Source organism: Amyelois transitella, chromosome 18 (assembly GCF_032362555.1).
Source record: "Amyelois transitella isolate CPQ chromosome 18, ilAmyTran1.1, whole genome shotgun sequence".
In the NCBI taxonomy this organism is placed as follows: Eukaryota; Metazoa; Arthropoda; class Insecta; order Lepidoptera; family Pyralidae; genus Amyelois; species Amyelois transitella.
The window spans coordinates 2371008-2391824 of record NC_083521.1 but is presented as its reverse complement, the minus strand read 5'-3'; the positions used below and the strand labels follow the sequence as shown (position 1 = coordinate 2391824).

Genomic DNA, 20817 nt, shown 5'->3' with positions numbered 1-20817 from the left:
TAACTGACTTTTTATATGAATAACTAAATATCTAATGTCGGTACAATATATTCTAAACTCTGTTAAAATTGTAAGAGACTGGTGTCATTGGTACACTAATTGACTGACTACACCAAAAAATAATAATAATAACGGTGTAAAATTAATAAATTAAGATGCTATCTAGAAAATTAAAATCTTGAGTCAAATTCGCGAGGCCTAAAATGCTAATTTAACCGCTACGGAAGCAGAACAAAGTTCATTAACATTTTAAATTATTCAAGAAGATATTCAGTGAGTTCTCCAAAGGTTACCAAATAGATTTGCAAATACCTAGGTATTGTATTTACCATGTTTCATTTAGACTTTTTAATATTTGTAAGTTGTCACCTCTGCCCGCGTAAAAGAAAACTATCAACATTTTATTTTTTATTATTTTACATACATATGTATCATGTCTTTACCCAACGGGGTATACTATGGCTTATTGAAATTTATTATATTATTTCTTTATTTTTAAATTAAATAATTAAATTAAATAATATATTTTTTAGTTTGTAGTTAGGAATTTTACTTTTTTCTATTAAGGTAGGTTTATTATTAGAATAGTTTAGAAATTGTAATAGTCATAATAAGGCTTTTAAATTTAGAACTTCATTAAAAAGTTATGTCAGAAATATTACAAAAGTTAGCAAAATTGATTGTGATAAATTAAAATATCGTTAATAACGATAACAACCTTCGGTAATTACGATCGTTCCATAAAAATGTCCGCAATTTATTTTCTAACTGAAGTGCCATTAACTGTCGTGAATTCGTTTCGTGAGAAATAAAAACGTTCACAATTCACTGTTAAAGTGGATGAAATAATGAAAAACCATTAATACAATTATCACAAGAGCTTTTCGATCAACAAGACATATTTCGATGGCCATTAGAAAAATTGCCTTGGAATAGATTCTTCAGTGTACAGTCAGAGACAAAATATATATATTTTTTTATATTTCTAAATAATATTAACATTTTAGTTTTAATAAGTAGTAAAAACCTGACCATACCCTGGGTTCCTCTCCAGAGAGGTGAGGATGCAACAGGGTCTAAAGCCAGGAGGAAAAGTTTGTATATAAATATGTAGCAACATGCATTTATGTAGAAGGCGGTAAAAGGACAAAGTCATTATCAATATGGGTTTGTACTTATTGTAATAATTTTTTTTGTGTACTGAAATTTGTGCATTTTCTTATTCATTTATGTACACAAAATTATAAACAGGAGCATTTAATACGGTAATTCTAGTACAAAGGTGCTACTTATTTCAAAAGAAATCTCACCCAGTAGACCCGAGGAGAGATGAATTTTGGAGCGGTATGGCGTATGCGTAAATATCGTTTAACATATTTAACTAAAGATACATGCTAATACTTACATAATTAAACATGAAACAATAAAATAAATGACAGTTTCTTGTTTCGAGTTCAGACAACTTTAATCCTAAATACCTATCTGAATTTTAAATAGCTCTAAAAAAACCTTAAACTTGTCATTATAACAAACTTTGTACTAAGAACTTTTTACTAAGAAAACAAATGCTTTTTACGTTCAATTCGGCAAAAGTCGTGCAATTAAACTACCTATGCGCCGCAGTTTTGTCTGTCACTCATCCTCACTGTGTAAAAGGATGATTTTTATACTTCGAACTTTTTAATTTAGAAATCGCACTGATGCGTGTCTTGTAATCGACATGGTGTTTATATCATACTGAACATTTCTACATATCTGTTACTTGGTATACTGGCTGTACAAAAAACAAAGAGTACCTACACAGTCGTGAGGCACAACAAAATGAAGAAATTAACTGGAAATCGGTGAAACGGCGGGAAGATGACTTAATCGCCGACCGCTGAACCGGTTTTAAGCAGTTAAGGTCAGAGTATTAAAATAATGAGAGTATAAATGTGTATGCGTGAAGCGGAGCGCAGCTATCAACCAATCACGGTGCTCCATTTTTGTTAAAAATTCAACTGTGCTACAGAACTGTCTTCTTCGTATTAGTTGTGGTTACAGGTCCAAATTTTGAAAATTAATCTATTCTTTTCTACGAGACAAGCTATGTTGGTTGAACAAACAGGGTGTGCTCACATACTGCCACAACTATGTTTTTCACAGCACTATAAATTCATCAAAATAAATTATATCTACACTTCATAATACTTTAAACTTTACAGTTGAACGTAGTCTGTTGAGACTGTTAAGTACTTATACATACATAAATATACATTCATACATATACATACAAACATATAATCACGTCTTTATCCCGTATGGGGTAAACAGAGCCAAGTCTTGAAAAGACTTGTTGGCTTAATGATAGAATTAAGATTCAAATAGTGACAGGTTGCTAGCCTATCGCCTAAAAGAGCCTACCCCTTAGTCGCCTTTTACGACAAAAAGAGATGGAGTGGTCCTATTCTTTTGTATTTTGACGACGGTAAGCAAAGGACACATAATCGGAGACAGCGTAGATAAATTCAAATATAAAGGTTAGTGAAGTTGGTGTGTAATGTTTATACTTATTTTATTTTTCATCAGAGTGGTTTGTAATGTCGGCGATTGTTAAATGCTCGAATCGTAACCTGCCGCGTTTTTGGAGTAACTATAGAATTCCATCTTGTTTATTATTAGATAGGTACATCATTATCTTTTACATTCTGTAATTTTTGTCACAAAACAAAATGTGAACTAAGAACTGTAATAGAAATATCTTATAAAAACTCAATCAAACACAAAATGATTTTTCTATCAGTTAACACGAAAAATAATGAAAATTTTGTCAAGTAATTTTTATCTATAGTCTCTGAGAGACTAGAAAAGACAAGAAAATTTTAAATTTTTAGTATTTTTTTAAATTTTCACTTCACCTTATCACTCTACCAAGGTATGCTATTGCGTTTACCGCGGCATGACTACATGGATTGACTTATTAAAATTAAAAAAATAAAAAATGTTACACAGTCTTCAGTGAAGCTAAGCACTTTACAAAGACATCTATGCTATACTTACAACGCGGTATAGCAGTGTAGCTTGCTAGCGGTGTGCTCTGAGGGATATTAGATCGCGCCACCCGGTCGCTCGGCGGATCACGAACGCGTTTTAGGGTTTGGTGTAAGTCATAATCTTATCTGATTCGTTATTTATTTATATTGGTACGTATCTTATATTCACATGACTTTTTTTATATTAAATATTATTGTAGATCTATGCAATTTTTACTAATTTATGTACACGTCACTCTATATAATTTAGCTCGTCAGTTCGTACTAACCACCCTTTACAATAGTAATCCTTCAGTAAAAATGTTCTACTTATGAATTGTATGTACTTCTTCTACAACCGCTGTGAGAGCATGGCGTACTGTAACACAGGCTTGAGTCTTTAACAGACACCAGTCTGCACCAATACTTTCTACATTTTTTAAATTTTTCTGTGTTTAATTAATATGGAGACGAAATAAATACTTTTTTACTTTATAAACTACGTACATACATAAATCACGCCTCTTTCCCGGAGCGGTAGGTAGAGACCACATCCTTCCACTTGCCACGATCCCAACAAACTTCTTTCGCGTTATCCACATTCATAACTCCCTTATGCAAGCTCGGCGGTTTCGGGTACTCTTGACCAGACCTTTTGCTAGAACGTCTCCAATTTGATCAAGGTAGGTTGTCTAGGCCCTTCCGCTCCAACAGTCTTATTCACACTTCCTTTGTATATTTTCTTAGTGAATCTGCTTTCATTCATCCTCTCGATATAACGTTTGGTCATATTGAGAGGATGAATGTCATCTAAGCATTCCCTTTTCTATTCCTGTCACTATATCTTCTTTCACATCACAAAATTCCCTAATCACGCTGTCGTAAACTACTATATATTTATTTAACCCGCTAACGATCACTAACGATTTGTGGAGCGTCTTTACAATTGCTCAAATCTAAATACATATGACCATATACATTTAGATTTCAGAGAAAATAAATTATCTAATTATATTAGGAAAAATTAAAGAGTGTTAAAAACTAAATTTCGTTAATTTCTTTTGACTTGTACCATTTTTGACTGGGAAGAATTATTATTTTTATAGTACTTGTACTCAGATAGATTGGCCGTGATTTAAGGCTTTCAGGATTTCGCTTCTGAAATCTCAGCTTTTATAAGAGGGATAGAATAATAAGATGCCAGATGTGTAGTTTATATATTTTAATGATATATAGTTTGTATATTTTAATTTTGTGTAGATATGTAGTATGATGAAGAGAGTCGAAGATGAAGCGAAGATGTATGCAGAGATCGTGGCAAGTGAAAAGATGTAGCCTCTGCCTACCCCTCCGGAAAAGAGGCGTGATTTTATGTATGTATGTAGTAGTAGTGTAGTTGTAATTAGGGGGTGATTGAAAGACAAAATAAATAAACATTCTTTAATGCTAATAATAAAACATAGCGTGTGCCAGCTGCTTCTCTTGCCGTGCAGAATGTAAAAGTCAATCAAGGGAAAGGCTAATAAACATTCATAACTAACAAACTAACTAAAATAACAAGCATTTTAATACCGTTCTACTTAAAAGCTCATATCTTTGTTAATCGAAAATTACTAAGTTCATGTGACGTTTAGTTTGGAACCGTAAACTTATACGTAACTTGCACATTTCACAGCATGTAGAGGGTATAAAACGGCACATTTCACAGCATGTAAAGGGTATAAAACGGCATACATATGTACATGTAGACACGTCTATATCAATGCGGGAAAGACGGAGCCAACAGTCTTGGAAAGACTGAAACGCCACGTTCAGCTGGTTGACTTAATGATAGAATTGAGATTCAAATAATGAATGTTTGTGAATTACCTGAGTATATCTATGTTATAATTTATGACAGGTTAATAGATATTTTTTCTCTTAAAAATAATTATTACATCCTAAACATGAAAACCAAACTCCTCTTCTGCATATTGGCTGTAGGTGTATAGAGTAATGATGGAACTAACATAATAATGACAGGTTGCTAGTCCTTCGTCTACGAAAGGAATCTCAAGATTATAAGCTTGCCCTTAGTTACATTTTACGAAATCCACAGGGAAGAGAAGGGGAAGTCCTTTTTATTTTTGGTGTCGGGAACCACACGGCAACAAAAGATATAGAAAAATAAATAAAAAAAAAACAAAACAAACATATAGTCACGTTTATATCCTTTGCAGGGTAGACAGAGCCAACAGACTGATAGGCCACGTTCAGCTATTTGGCTTTATGATAGAATAAAGATTCAAATAGGCAAAAAATTCGATATTTCAATAACAAATAAAAAGGTGGCCCTAAAATACTATGAGTCATTTGTTCTGTCAAGCAAACCAAAATTGCACATTTTCATTATTTAAATGTCCCCTTAAAATTTTATTATTCATAAAATACATAACAACATAAAATGTTATTTGGCATAAAAACCAGACCGTATAATTAACAAGTGTTACATTTGGGACCTTGTCATAACCACAATATTACAGTGCTAAAACTTGACAACTCCAATTTTCAGCAAATCCTGTTATGAAAAGGTTCGTTTTGTAATTTTGCGACGATGCTCCCATTAGACCTAACATCTTTGCTCCGAAATCGGAAGAATAAAAACATAGAACTTTTTTTTAAAATTAAGATTTGTCTGGGCTTTTAAAGGTTTCCTATAACAAGAGAAGGCGTGAAATAAACTCCGCTCGGGTAAAATTAAAAAATCTCCCGTGGGAATTTCATGTATCTGTAACTCCCTCCCTCCCTTAGCGCTTATTTTAGACCACATAAGGAACATGGCTAATTTTTATCAGTTTAATTAAACTTATAAATAAATATACATAAACAAAGATAGTTAGCCTGGTGTTCAATTTAGGTGCTCAAGTGAAGATAAACTTTAATACATACATATATATAATCACGTCTATATCCCTTGCGAGGTAGACAGAGCCTACAGTCTTGTAAAGATTGATAGGCCACGTTCAGCTATTTGGCTTTAAGATAGGATTGAGATTCAAATAGTGACAGGTTGCTAGCCCATCAACTAAAAGAAGAATCCCAAGTTTATAAGCCTACCCCTTAGTCCGCTTTTACGACATCCATGGGAAAGAGATGGAGTGGTCCTATTCTTTTTTGTATTGGTGCCGGGAACCACACGGCACTTTAATAAACGAAACACGAAACTTTAATAATATATTATTTTATAAATTATATTAAGATCAGCTTAGTTACTAGTTCAGTTGTAGGCATGTTTCCTCATGATGAGAGTTTGCATCACGATTCATTATTAGTGATCATTACGTTAATTGGTCGAAGTGGGATTCGAACCCGTCTCTCGTCACTAGTCGGGTTTTCCAACCACTCTCCCACCGAAGCGACCTGTGTTCCTCATAATTAAGTTGAAACTCAAAAGATACAATGAGAACAAACTCGTGGAACCCTAATAAAAGGATCGGCGAACCGTCTCCTTCAGTCAACGGCTCTCATATTAAATTTATGATAATAACCAGATAATACATCTTTTGGTAGGCATTGGCAAGTTACGCCTCTGTGAATAAGGTGGGTACTTTGGGCGTTTACTTTTAAATTAAAATGTTAATTGAATGAAAGGTGAGAGCGGTCGTATGAACCGTATTTACCTTGTAGATTGGAGCATTGACGATTGTTATATTTCGTTGAGATGTTATTGTTAATTAAAACTAATTTTTGAAAGAGGCTTTCCTCCCGTGGGATTTTCCAGGAAAGAAACTTATGTTTCCTACAAAAGTTTTGTCTGTCTCGTTGCCTAATATCATCAAAATCGGTACGGTGGTTTTTGTATGAAACCATTACAAACATACTTACAAAACAAAAATCTTTCCTCTTTATGATTTTTTACTTATAGTGGCATGTTCTGGAATAATAACTACTATAGATTATTCCATCTTTTCCCTTGGTCATCGTTAAGGCGACTAAAGGAATAAGCACATTTATTATGTAATATGAACTAGCGGGCCCATGAAGTGAGGTCAGATATCTTATCTTTTCACGCAGATTGTAAAAGTCGGCCAAGGAAAATACTTCTAAACTTCAGATTCTCCTTCCAGATTTTGGACTTGCGACCAGCACTATTTGAATCTCAATTCCATTATCAAGCCATTCAGCTGAACGTCAGTTTTAGAGTTTGTAGGCTCCATCTACCCCGCAAGGGACGAAAACGTGAAGTTTGTATACCTATGTGTATACATATTTCATTATCAATAAATGGTGTATGTCAATGTTAAACAGATACCAAATGATTGAAAGCCGTTTAATTAATTAACGTTTTGCCATTTACGAGAGAAACTGATGTGGTTTTGCTATTTGTTTTGTTTCAATAAATTATTTTATTAATATACTGCCTATCACGTTTTGCTGATAATATTATACTGAATAAGAAGTTTTATAATTATTATATTAAGGTTGTTTTTGTGATATTCATAAAATTATTAAGATTTTTGAAGAGTAACTTACTACAAAATACCGTTTCGATTTAAGCTCATGATGATTTATCTTTTGAATAATGAAAGCAGTCATATTTCAATTATGTAGCCCGTATAAGAAAATATCGTCTTAATTTTTAAAATCAATAATGAATTAGGTACTATTATTTTTGTCCAATTTGAATTTTCTGCCGTTTTCCATTACGAGTACGTGTACATTTGTCTAGCTGTGATTTTTTTCCTTAGTTAGTTAATACTATTTTAATTATAAAGTTCAAAATAAATATTTTTTAAATTTCCATCAGACAGACCTTCTATTTTTATTGGATTATTACCAAAATTGACACTTTTCAAAACATCTCGACCTACGACAACAAAATACCCAAACATTGATAACTCCTATCCATCACTAAATTTACTTTCGTGTTCTTAACCTAATCCATTACATCCTTCGAGTTAATAAGGCCCTTATTTACACTGGACAAAAGGTGATAAGATATGAATGTCAGTTTAGGAATGAGCTTCAAAATCATTGTGAGTTTGAGTGGACTGTCGCCTTTTGAACTCTTAAGCCTTCTTGCCGCTTACTGCTTTTTGTGTCACGCTTTAAAAGTAATTTCATCTTTACAGTTTATAGTTATATTTATATTTTTTAAACAAAAACAGCTGGTTGTATGCCGACAGTAGCGGCAAAAGTTGACCATAATCGATCCAATGATGGTTAGGTTGCGGAGGTCAGACGGGAGTCGCTTCGTGTAAAAACCTGCCCACCCAATCCAGGGTCATGGTCAAAGGCATACCCAAGCTACTATCTAGAGAGATGAGGATGCATCCGGGAAAAAAGCCAAGCACGAGAAGTGGCGGCAAAAGTTAAAACTTGATTAAACTAAAATGCAACTGATAATATTGACATATTTTTTATGCAGACACCGGATGACAATCTTACGAATTTTCGATCAGGTCACTAATGCGAGTTAAACATTTTTACACATCACAAAAGTATAGAACGCCGGTAAAGAAGTTTTCACTTGAATAACACGGCGCCAAATTTGTTAAAACTGTTTAAGTGAGAATAGCAAAACCATAAAACGGCTTTAACCAATTTTATTAAAAATTTCAAACGTAAGAGAACTATAAACAAAAAAACTATCACATTTATTCCTGTCAATGTCATATACCTATAAAGAAATTGCTACCTTATATAGTTCGAGGTGTGACACATTCATAAATAAACTCGCACCTACAAATGAATGAACTTGTTCGTTCTGCATTGCAATGAATTAATATGAAAATGAATGCAAATCCGAGAATTTAACGATTATATTGGCTGCCCAGTAATGGCTGCGAAAAAGTAGGAAAAAGCGTTAAGTGCTGAATTAGCACATTTAATCGCGAGCAATTAAGGCTGCTTGGCGATTATTGGTTGGTGCCAATATTGGATAGTTGGCCATCTCTATGTAATATTCTTCTCTTAGCTAGCATAATAACGAAACGAGTCATGAGGCTAAATACATAAATGTAATACAACTACCCACCCAAAATCCTGATGAAATAGCAATAGAAACAAACAAATTAATCTGCTCGTTCTTAAATGTATTTTAAGATATTATAATAGGGCGTTAAATGACTAAACGTAAAATGTATTCCTTTGGTTGCCTTTAACGACATCAAAGATTACCTAAATTGAGCGGTCCTATTCTGGAGCACACTGTACTGTAGGACATGACTCTTTTTATAAGTTTTCCCGAACTAAATATTTTTAATTTCGTGTTTCTATTTTGTTCAAACATTTGTACAAATGTTTGTACAATTGTTCGTCCAACAAAAGAAACTATGTCTTCATTGAATTCTGTATCTTGCAATACTCGTTTGTAAGATAATTGCGGTTAAGTCATTAAGCAGGTATGTCCTTTAAAGAGGGATGTTGGTACCAAACGGGATTATATTATTAAAAAGCTCTTAGCTATTTTTTAGTTTTTGTCACTATTGAATCTCAATTCCATCATAAAGCCATCCACCTAAATGTGGTCTTTCAGTCTTTTTAGAATTGTTAGCTGCGTGCTACTCCTGACGTTTAAAAACGTCATATGTATATTGTTTGCTACCTGCGATTTTGTACGCGTAGATAGATGTATGTATTTATTACTTCATCAAGTAATTTAGATACATTAATGAATTGTAATTAATATGTTATGTTGTTCTGGCTTGAAAGTTATATTTTTGTTTTAATTTCAATTAAAACCATGTATTTAATTATATAAAAAATACTTACACTGAACAGAAACATAAACCAAAATATAACTATAAATGGCTTCCATTTCATGAAGAACTAATATATAGGTTTCATTTAGAGTGTTAATTAAAGGAACTTATGTCACTTGAGTTACAACCAGAAAAATTGGTCTATTAAATTCTAAATCTATTCGAAAGGTAAGTTATTAACATCCGTTGATTTCTAATGGCCTTAATTTGGGCGTTGCGTCTGCTTCACTAATTTATAGCAATGGTGGAAATTTCGAGTTGAGTTGTGTAGACACAGTCTTGAAGAGGCTTAGGGTTGATACAAATGATATTATACATATACATTATTTATGAAGGACACAACTAAGCGACCGATAACGCATGAATTTCGGACAAATGTGGGAAAGGCTTGTAAAGGAGATACTTCATTTTAGGCGATGGGCTAGCAACCTGTCACTATTTGAATCTCAATTTAATCATTAGGCCAATGCCGTGAATATGGCCTTTCAGTATTTTTTAAAACTGTAGGCCTTGTCTACCCGTTAGGGATAAAGACGTGATTGTATGTATGTTGGGTCTTTCTGTCATTTTATCCTACTGACGTTAGCCTATTCTTTATGCCCGAAACAACTTATGATCAATGTGTCTTATTTCCTTAGTAATCTGTCAAATAGGCAGTTAACTATCGGTATTTTTATAGACTGGAGTATGCCTGTGGCTTCGTTTGCGTATAACGAAAAATCGTCCAATCCCCCAGAAATATAGTAAATCAACTCAAACCTCGAGTATATAAGGACTCTATTCATGCCCTATTTAAAATCTTAAAAATACGTAATCAAATGGAAGCTAGAAATTAATATATCATGGCATTATGAAAATATATCAATTTGATAATTTAATTATAAAAATGACATCCTAAGATTAAGGTGACAACCCTACAAAAGCTGATGTCACAATTTTATTTGATCAGCTTCGAAATAGGAGCTCACAAATATTGGATTTAAGCCTATTTAACTCAACTCAAACATGGTTAACCCTCCGGTTTCGTTCGACTGTAAGTAACGGAAATGGAGGGGTTTTAAACTTTAGTAACTTTTGTACTAGTACTTAGTTCATTTGCCTTGAAACATGTTTGTGTGTAGACCATCATCTTGTTTTTAATTTTTTTTTAATTTTATTTTTTTTCCAAAGTAGAATAACATTTTTTAGAGTATTGTCTTAATTTCGGCAATATGATATGTGTTTCAGTTAATAGGTGGTTTGTCCAAAGTGACCAATTAATGAAGATCAATTAAGTTAATAAAATTATCATCTCCTTGTTTAATTTAAGTAAAGTAGTTAAAATAACTCTTACTCAGTCCAACATATCAATGAGAATTACTTTTATAAATATTATTACTCACCACATATTACACAGCATAATTTTTATAAACCTGCAACAAAACATATCAGCTTTAAAAAAGATATCAACACAAAAAACATAGGTATCGAAAACCACGTAACAATCGTTGAAAACTAAGTGAAAATATCCCTGGAGGAACCCAAAATAAATGTCAGTGAGGATGAGAGCGCCGTTTTTAGCACTGCAAATAACTCGAAAATGTGCTCACGTAGTATTGTCTTAAAAGCATTCTTATTCTGGCTTCCCTTATTTCATCAGTGTAACATTCTGCTTCAATGTGCCTTCGCCTCTCGAGACGAGATATCCTTTACTTATTCATTCCCTTTATTTCAGCGTTTCTTTTGAGATTTCATCCCGTAACATATTAAGTGAAATGATAGTAACGATTAGGGCCAAGAGAAGACCCTTGTGGGGCTCCAATTTGTTCGGTTATTATCTGCGATTTTAAATGAGAATATGTCTAGACAGAGTTTAAGCTGGCTTTTGGGTGCTGTTTATTAGAATGTTATTTTATCACGTTTCGGCTCAATAACGTGGATTAATTTGTTGATATTTACAATATTTTGAAGTAAGGCCTAATAACTTTTGATATTCAAACTAAAGTTGTTTAGATTTTGGTGCTATATTTACTTTTCGTTATAATATGAGTGGCTTTTGTCTGAATCAGACAGAGCTTGGAAGTCGTCTGTTTATTTTATCTTTTTAACGTGATGACAGCTTTTGAATTTTCTAAAAAAATTGTGAATGACACTGAAATGAACATGAAACAGCAATGAGTACTAAAAGAACTTTAATCTAAAAAAGATACTTTTCTTTATCGTTGAGGTAGGAAAAAGTGGATTGAAAATATCTTGGTTTGACGTCGATAAAGATGATACTAAGAGCACTAAGAGGCATGATGGAAAAGCGCATAATAAGAACACACAAATAAGAATGAGAGACAACTATTTCGCATTAAACTTTTAAAACTAGTAAATATAGTTCATGATATAAAAATAGAATCTACGATTTTGAAAGAGTATGAAACGCAATCGCAAAATCCAACTATAGATGACCCTGTACCTGAGGCAATCCTCACTGGATAATAGATCATACATCAATGTGTCAGCGGACTGAGTAGGGACTGAATAGAAAAAAAAATGACAAACCCCGCCTTGACAATTTGCTCCGGTCAAAATGGATGACATATGGAATATCGCGAACAATATTTTTGGATGTCTTTCGCGCGGTTGACTCGGGACACTTTTGAGATTTCTATCTAGTGGAAAATGTAGATTGATGGACAAAAGCGGCTTTTTAAATCTATGCCAAACTTGTATTGTCAAAAAATTTTCGTAGGCTTGATATTCCATTTTTTAGTACTCTGTACTCCCAATTTTTTTATATAAAGTAAACATAAATAATACAAGTCATTAATAAACGTGGTAAGAACGCGATAATAAAGGTGGTATAAAAAAACCCTTTTGGGAGTTTTGACTAACAAATGCCATTTTGTTAAGTGACATTAAATTAAAGACAATTCGGTTGACTGTCTAAAATAATGGGCTAAACGTTTAATTCAAAGTTTTTGAACTTTTGTAGAATATGTAATAAGTGATCTATCACATTGCTTCTATTTAATTCTACAGAAAATGGTATTTTTTAACGTAATCGTTTTTAGAAATTTCCTATTATGCCCATGCGATACTGTAGTATCTATTAGTAGCTCTTGATAACGCAAGTCCCCGACTAAAGTACTTAAGAACTAACTAGAATCTATTTAAGTATAATTTATGGCGCCACTGGTTTCAAGTGGGATGTACAGAATGGCGGTCTTACTCAAAGGCATTGATAAGGAACATCAATTTCGTAATGTATATTGCAATTTAGAAAACAAAATTAATATTTGTTTCTCTAAAATATTTAAACCACAATTAATAGAAAATTTCATAATACATCAACATGAAAATTGTTCAGAAAGCTTTAATGATTATAGCATAATAGAGAATGATACTGGATAAGCCAGAGGTGAAACCAAACAATTCTATAAAACTCTTATTTTACTAGCTGAATTTGAAAATTCTGCTGTTAATCTTTTTACAAAATCCTGTATCCTTTTTTATTTTATCCTTTTAGAATAAAATAAAAAAGGATACAGTAGGAAGATGATACAAGAAAAAAGAACCAAACAAGACCAGGTTCCTATTCAGTTATTCTGCATTGTGTAGACGTCATTGCTTTTATATTTTATGCGAATAAGGATGTGGAATGTTCCGGTGACTTCCGGACTATTATGGAGCAACAAAGGTGACCCATCGCGACAGTTGGAGAAGACCGCAAATGTCTTTCAATTGATACTAAAATCAATGGGAGACTATTCATAGATCGATGCAAAAAGTTTACGATCAATGATACAATGTTTGGTATGTTTGACGGATTTTAAATGGCGGATTTGTTTGGTATTAAGGAAAAAATATTATTTATTATTCTACATTTTGTTCGTGCCTTCGCTTGATCAATTTTATCAGCGTGGTGAGTTTTTGGGAATTGTTGTATGTTTGTAAAGTAAGTCAGAAAATTATTTTTATGCAGAATTAACGCATAAGACACTATTCGTTATTCCGTTAATTATAAATAGGTAGTGAATAAAAAGAACCCAGGATGATAAGAGAAGGTTTGCTTTTAATAATTGTGTTATTACTACTATTATTACTAATTAGGTTGATTTATAAAACAACTGGCCGGCAAGAAAAATGCAAATTTTAATTCATGATACAAATAAAATAACATAATGTCTGTGGATCAACAAACAAGTCATCTGAAACACGATATTGCCGGTTCAATTTTTGTCAAAACAAAATCGGGATGGCCTTTTGTAAGCAATCCACTCTTGTGGGTATCGAGTTTAGGAGGGATGAAAATTGTACGGAGTGCAAAAATATGCTTTCATAAATTTGTATACGATGAAGGTGTGAGATGAGATCAATAGTAATTAGTTTTAGAACATTGATTGATTAGGTATTTGCTTAACTCTTTGAAATATTAAAGAAACCAATCTGCTGTACGCAATTTTCGAGTTTTTGACCACTTTTATAATGACCATACTTCCGATGATCAAAATAACAATATTATATCGAATTGACAAAAACGACATAGCTTTCAATCTCATGTTATGTCGTCACTATTTCAGTGCAAATCTCAGTTTTTTTCTCACACTGTACTTATGTCTCGCAAATGGGACAAAAGCGAGTGTTGGCGCGATTGTAAATAAACATCATGATATGAAGGAATCGGGTTACATGTGTTGAGCTCAAACATACTCATCTAGGATCCAGAATTATAGTTGTTTTTTCTAGTTTCATTCTGTGTTGTGTATCGAATTTATTATTATAAACAGATTGTTATATACAATACGTCTATATCCCTTGCGGGGATACAGAGTCAACAGTTTTGATAAGACTGATTGGCCACATTGAGCTGTTGACTTTATGATATAACTGAGATTCAAATAGTGACAATTTGTTAGGCCATCAACTAAAAGAAGAATCCCAAGTTTATAAGCCTATCCCTTAGTCACCTTTTACGGTGGTGATAGAGTGGCCCTTTTGTCTATTGGAAAATCTAAATAAGTTTCATCATTGACACCAAACGCGGTAACTATTATTTTTTCATTCAGTACGAAAAAAGATTTCTTTTTAAGATAAATCTTTCAGACGTGGAGAGTAAAATGACCTAATGTTTAACGTATAACGTATTTTCAATTAGTTTAAAACTTAGGTAGATATTTAATTCCTTTTCTATGAGTCCAATTCATAAAAAAACATAAATTCATACTGCACCGCTGTCTCACAAAACATCATAAAATTCTTAATCAAAACACGAGATCACCTTACACTATTCTCTATTAAACTTGCGACAATATTCTGAACATTTTACAACTCTGCCCCCACTTATTTCTCCCGACAAAGCCGAGGGCTGATTGTAAACACCATGATCCTTGGTGTCAAGTTTCCACTCTTTTAGTGATGTTGCTCCGTCATACGTAAAAATATCGATGGAATTTAATTTATTGATTTTTTTTTACCTTCTAATTTAGTTTTTATTTTTAGTACGTGTAATTATTGTTTCCAATACGTTTTATTTCTGACACAACATCGTGTTCTTTCAACTTTGCCGATAGCTGATGGTATACTATTATTCCAGTGGCCGCAAAGTTTAATATTGCCTATTTATTTACATTTTTTGAGAAAATTTTACTAAACAAAGTTACCTTTACTTTGAACTGGTCCCAGGTCTTCTAGAGAAGAGTTTTACTACAACAACTGTAAGATGAGTTAGTTCGAAAGTTAAAATTTCCGTAGTTAGATATAAGTACGCTATCGATGTCTTAACTGTTAAAAGTCGATAAAAAATCAAATCGAGAATTTCCCATCTCTACTCATAAATCGATAGCCCCCTTACAACTTTATTCACAATGCCGTCTATTGAACTACTGTATTTATCAGAGTTTTGGAATCATTGTAGCTACAATTAGAATAAAGATTAAATTTTCACGTTTGTTTGCCTTAGACAAAATCGGAACCAGGTTTGATGTACGACAACTAGTTTTTTTTAAATTATTTTCCACGTAATTGATCAGGGAGTGTAGAAAAATGTCGCCCAGGATGAAAAAGTTAATAAAGTGATTTGTGTCTTTAGCAATGTAAGTTGTAAATGTAAGTTTAACACAGTAATGACATATAATTCTCTTAATTAACTTAGAGGTTATTTATGTTTACAATTCCTAAGCGGTTAAACGTGGTCGAAAATCCTACGCTGATATAAAAAAAATAAAAAGATATATAGACAATATAAAAAGCTTATTTCAAAATACAATCTATACTAATATTATAAAGCTGAAGAGTTTGTTCTCTCAGGAAGTACTGGTTCGAATTGAAAAATTCTTTTTGCGTTGAATATACCATTTATCGAGAAAAGCTTTAGGCTATATAACATCACGCTGCAACTAAAAGGAGCAAAGAAAAAATGGAATATGTGAAAAAAATGGGGAACATTATTCATTCTTGAGGGCTTCAATGATGCATAAAATAACTATTCCACGCGGACGAAGTCGCGGGCACCGCTAGTTTTACTATATCACTAGTTAATGATGGAACCCGACAGACTTTAATAACCTGATCTTTGTCATTATCTTATTATGTCATAAATCAAATTATGCATGATGTATTATAGTACTGACATTTACCTTTAAAGGGTAATACAGATGTCGAGCTTAATATCTCATTCAGAGGATAAGTAGACGTCGTTAGTACTAGTTTTATGCCACAGAAAAGATGCAATTTTATTTTCATTTTGTGCAAAATCAGCTCTATTACGAGTAGAATCGCTACAGTTTGCCTTTGAGTATTTACATGCACTAAGGCTTTTACTGGAGGGATAGGCAGAGGTTACCTTTGTTCACTTATTAAGATCCCTGCATACTTTTATTGCAATGTATAATATATTTGTGTATGTATAATTAGTAATATAGCTCTGATAATGCTTGACTATTTAGTCATATAAATATAAAATCTATTCTTAAAAAAATTTAATCAATTACTAAATAACTTATAACAATTATTCAAAGAAAAAAAACGGTTTATAGAGAGAGAACTCTCTCTGTCAACTCCGTTACTTTTAAAAACGTAATAGAATTCAGAATATCATGAATAAAAACACAAACAGAAGCGTTGATGGTAAGCTCGCACCGATTTCATTCTGTATGCACGGATCAAAAAAGGTGTCAAAATATGCGATAAGCTTTGATAACAAAGAATTCGTTGAACAAAACGATATCGTCAGGAAGCGGCTTAAAAAACTCAATAGCAATAAAATCCGGTAACAATCGAATATTATAATCCGAATAAAAAATTATCAACAACGATTTTTATGAAAAAAACATATCGACAACATCAACTACTGTGATGAGACCTATACAAAGGGATCAAGTTTCTGTTTTATCAAAATATGGAGTGTGAATTTCTTTTTGTGTTGGTTTTTGTGTCTTATTTTGTTTATGTTACTGAAATAGAAATTGAATATAAATAAATATCTCAGTGGGATTAAAATAATTTAGGCATACTGTTGATCTTAAAAAAATTGTTTTCATCGGTATTTCATTGTTTTAAATGCTTTATCCCAAGTTATGAAGCCGAAAGCTTAAAATTTTATAATTAATGGAAAACTGAGGGTAAAAATTATATATTTATAAGGATTATAAGGATAGTATTTGTATTTTTGTCATGCAGTCAGTTCCCGCCTCAGTCTTCTCTTCTTATTTAAGCGACCCAGAATTATAACTTAATACATTCACACCATATTTAATTTCATGAGTTAAATTGAGCTTTAAATCTTGATAAGCCTCGTCACGTCATTTAACATTTCCAAAAAAACCTTTTGCAATAATCCCTATAAAACTTAATCTTCTAAACGAAATAGTAACCCACCCTCAGGTAACCCAAGTTTTTTACGACCCGTGTCCTTTTTATTCCGTTTGAGGGTTAAATCCGCCTTCACAGTAAATCGGGCCCGAAAAGAACCCTTTGAATTTGTGTGAGGACAGAAATTTCTTGTTTCACGCCATAATGAAAATAAAAAAAAATTGCTAAGCAAAAAGGGAATTAATATACTTAGGTGGTTAGAAAACTAGTTGATGGTATTAATAGAAACGTTTAGTTATTACAATATGTCGGTATAAAACAAGTTGTTCATGATTACGCTAAAAATATAAAGGTATTAAAACGATTACTAAAATTCTGTGATTAAGAGTACCTTAATAACTTAAATCAATTATACCTAAATTACATTAGCACATAATGCAGCAATTTTCATTATTAAGATTTTAAAGATATCCATCATTGCAACCAAATATGGGACCTTCATTTTACACAAGCATGCTTCAACTGCAGTACATATTTTACATACATACATATAATCACGTCTATATCCCTTGCGTGATAGAGAGAGCCAACAGTCTTAAAAAGAGCGATAGGCCACATTCAGCTTCGTACTTTACATACTTTAATAATGTCAAGACCAACATTAGGTCCCGTTTGTCTACACATAATCAAAGTCAGGGCCAAAAGCCAGTGTACCAATAAAGCCAATAACCAACTTCACAAGCCAAAGGTCCCAATTGAAATTCATTACTGAAATGGTAACCATTAAAATAAATCAAATAATCGCAAGACAAAACATCTAACAAAGGGAATCCATGACAGGAACTGTATCACGATCCAACCTCGTGATAAACTAACTGCTAGTAAGTCACGCGGTGTATTTATTAACCTAACTCCTTTATAAATCACTGGGTTATTTATTGCTGATGAAATTTTTTTTTGTTAATATGGCATACAAAATTGATGCAATCAGTGTAGTAAAAGATTAGACGAAATTATTTGATTAATTATAATTTTTGATAGTAATATTCAAACATCCGAAGTCCTGCTCGTTGTATTGGTAATACCTATACACTATTAGAAAACTATTTTCATACACATATTATTATTATCACTTTATCTCTAATGGGGCAAACAGAGCCTCAAGAATTCACATAACTTGAAGACCGTCTTTAGCTAAATTTAATGTCAAGTTGAGTGAAGTTGCTAGTCCAATGCCTGAAAGTTCATCCTAAATTTATAATTCTTTTTTTTAATAAACGGCGCAACACGAGAAAAGCTAAGCACACACCATTTATTTGCTACCAGAACAGCATTTAAAGAGCTAATTATTTATCGTTTCCTTTTAATATCGCTCTTTCTATTAGAAATTAGAAAAACAGTACAGTAAAATCCAAGCTTAATGTAACCTAAATCCTACTAGCGTTATTCTCAATAGTAACATACGTTAATGCAATTTTCTATACAGTAATGGTCTCTCGCAATAACCCTATGGCTCAAAGACTTTTCTCAGTGTTGCTTAGCTACGGAGTCTTTGCCGAAGAATAGAGTAATACTTGAGCACATAATGTTAGTTGTATCATACTCGTTCTACATAGTATCTTTGATTCGGAGCTTTTCATACGTTGGTTACGAATAAGATATTATCTCATCCCATATAATAAAAATTATTGATAGGTATCACTATATCCACTAAACTATTTATTGAAAGATTACTTACAGTCACAACTTGGGCATGACACAATATGGTATTATTTAGTGAAAAGTCCGCTTGCTTCCAAATTTTATCTTCTTGAATGAATCTTAAAAGGATTTACCTGAAAAAGATAATTTATAAATACAGCCGGGGATCGATATTTTGGATCTAAGGAGTCGAAGCCAAGGAGTTTACCCCTACGCTAGACAAACCGAAATTCTATGCTGTCGAGTCTTCAGCCTCCTCAATTTTAAGTCTATTGAACCTCATTTTGATATTATATATTCATCAAGCTATGAAAACCTAATTTTTTTAACATTGTTGATAACATATCTTCAGTGTTGCTCTTTTAATTTTTTAAGAGTTTTGTACTGGATTCTGTATTTTGCATCTATTATCATATAAGAGGCTTACAGTTCTTCAAAGAGATCTTTTTAGCATAAAAACGTTTACATAATTCGAGTAGGTTCCTTTTACCTTTGTTATGTTTATGATCTGAATATGAAACGTGTAATTTATGTTCTAGTACTTACATATTCTTGCAAATGTCTTCGATATACAACTAATAAATACATCTGAAATACTGTGCAATACCCCAAATTTAAAATTTCTCATCATTTAAATTTTTCAGACCAAATGTCTTCTTTTGTATATTTAAGATTATACTACAAAGTAAGTAATACATGTTAAACAAATTAGCATAAAAACAATAAGCCATAAAACTGAAATACTATTTCTATATCAACAATTGCAAAATAAATAAATATTGTCAAGTGGTATCAAAGGAAACATTGCGACTGGAAATACGGAAATACCATTATTCACATAGCACTTAGAGTTATGATAATCCAAGTACGGTATCAGAATCAGTCAATATTGGTCACGTCTGGGTAACGGTCCTTCTATAGCATGATGGTGTTTATACTGAGCGAGTTACTCGTTAGTGATGAAAGTTGAGAGACTGGCGAATCTTATCGAGAAAAAGTGTCAGTTGTCGTTTTAATATTTAATAAAATAAATATAAATAAAACAAAAAAGTCACATTCTGTCAGGCTTAAAGAAAAATTTGTGACTGTTTGTCTGCCTGTCTGAAATGTTAACTCAACGATATAGATATAAATACTTAAACAATAGTTAAAAATCCAAGATTGTAGTCAATACCTGCCAGAAGAAATTTAAGAGTGCAATAGTTGTGTTTTTTTTTTCCAAACATATTTGCTACTGCCTATTCTTACTTGACTTGTTATATTTTTGTTTATGTTTTGATATGTAAATATTTATAAAATCCATGATAATATAACTAAGTGACTGTTGACTATTCGGCTACACGTAACTACTAAAGTGATGAAATTACAGAAAAATTGTTCGCTAAAAATGCTGAAAACTATAAACTTTCAAAAATTCTATAACTTTGCAAGTTTGTAAGCAGAAAAACAAAAGTTCTAAAAGCAATTGCAGAACTAATTAATTCACTCCAAGTTGAACTCGACTAATGTGAAAACTAACTGGGTAAGAAAATGTTGACCACTCTAGACCTCTTTGTCTTTTATTGTCTTTGTAACAGACAAAA

The 20817-nt window shown here is 32.3% G+C and overlaps 1 protein-coding gene across 3 annotated transcripts in view; it reads right to left on the bottom strand.

Moving 5' to 3' along the window:
• LOC106136254 (uncharacterized) overlaps window positions 1–20817 on the bottom strand; it is a 166871-nt gene that overhangs the window by 99037 nt on the left and 47017 nt on the right. For 2 of the 3 annotated variants that reach the window (XM_060949195.1, XM_013336741.2), the window contains one exon: window positions 11137–11166. The gene's annotated coding sequence lies outside the window, so the exon portion shown is untranslated. Of the gene's footprint in view, window positions 1–11136; window positions 11167–19271; window positions 19290–20817 lie in introns of those variants that run through there. The other variant, XM_060949194.1, reaches the window with a different exon arrangement.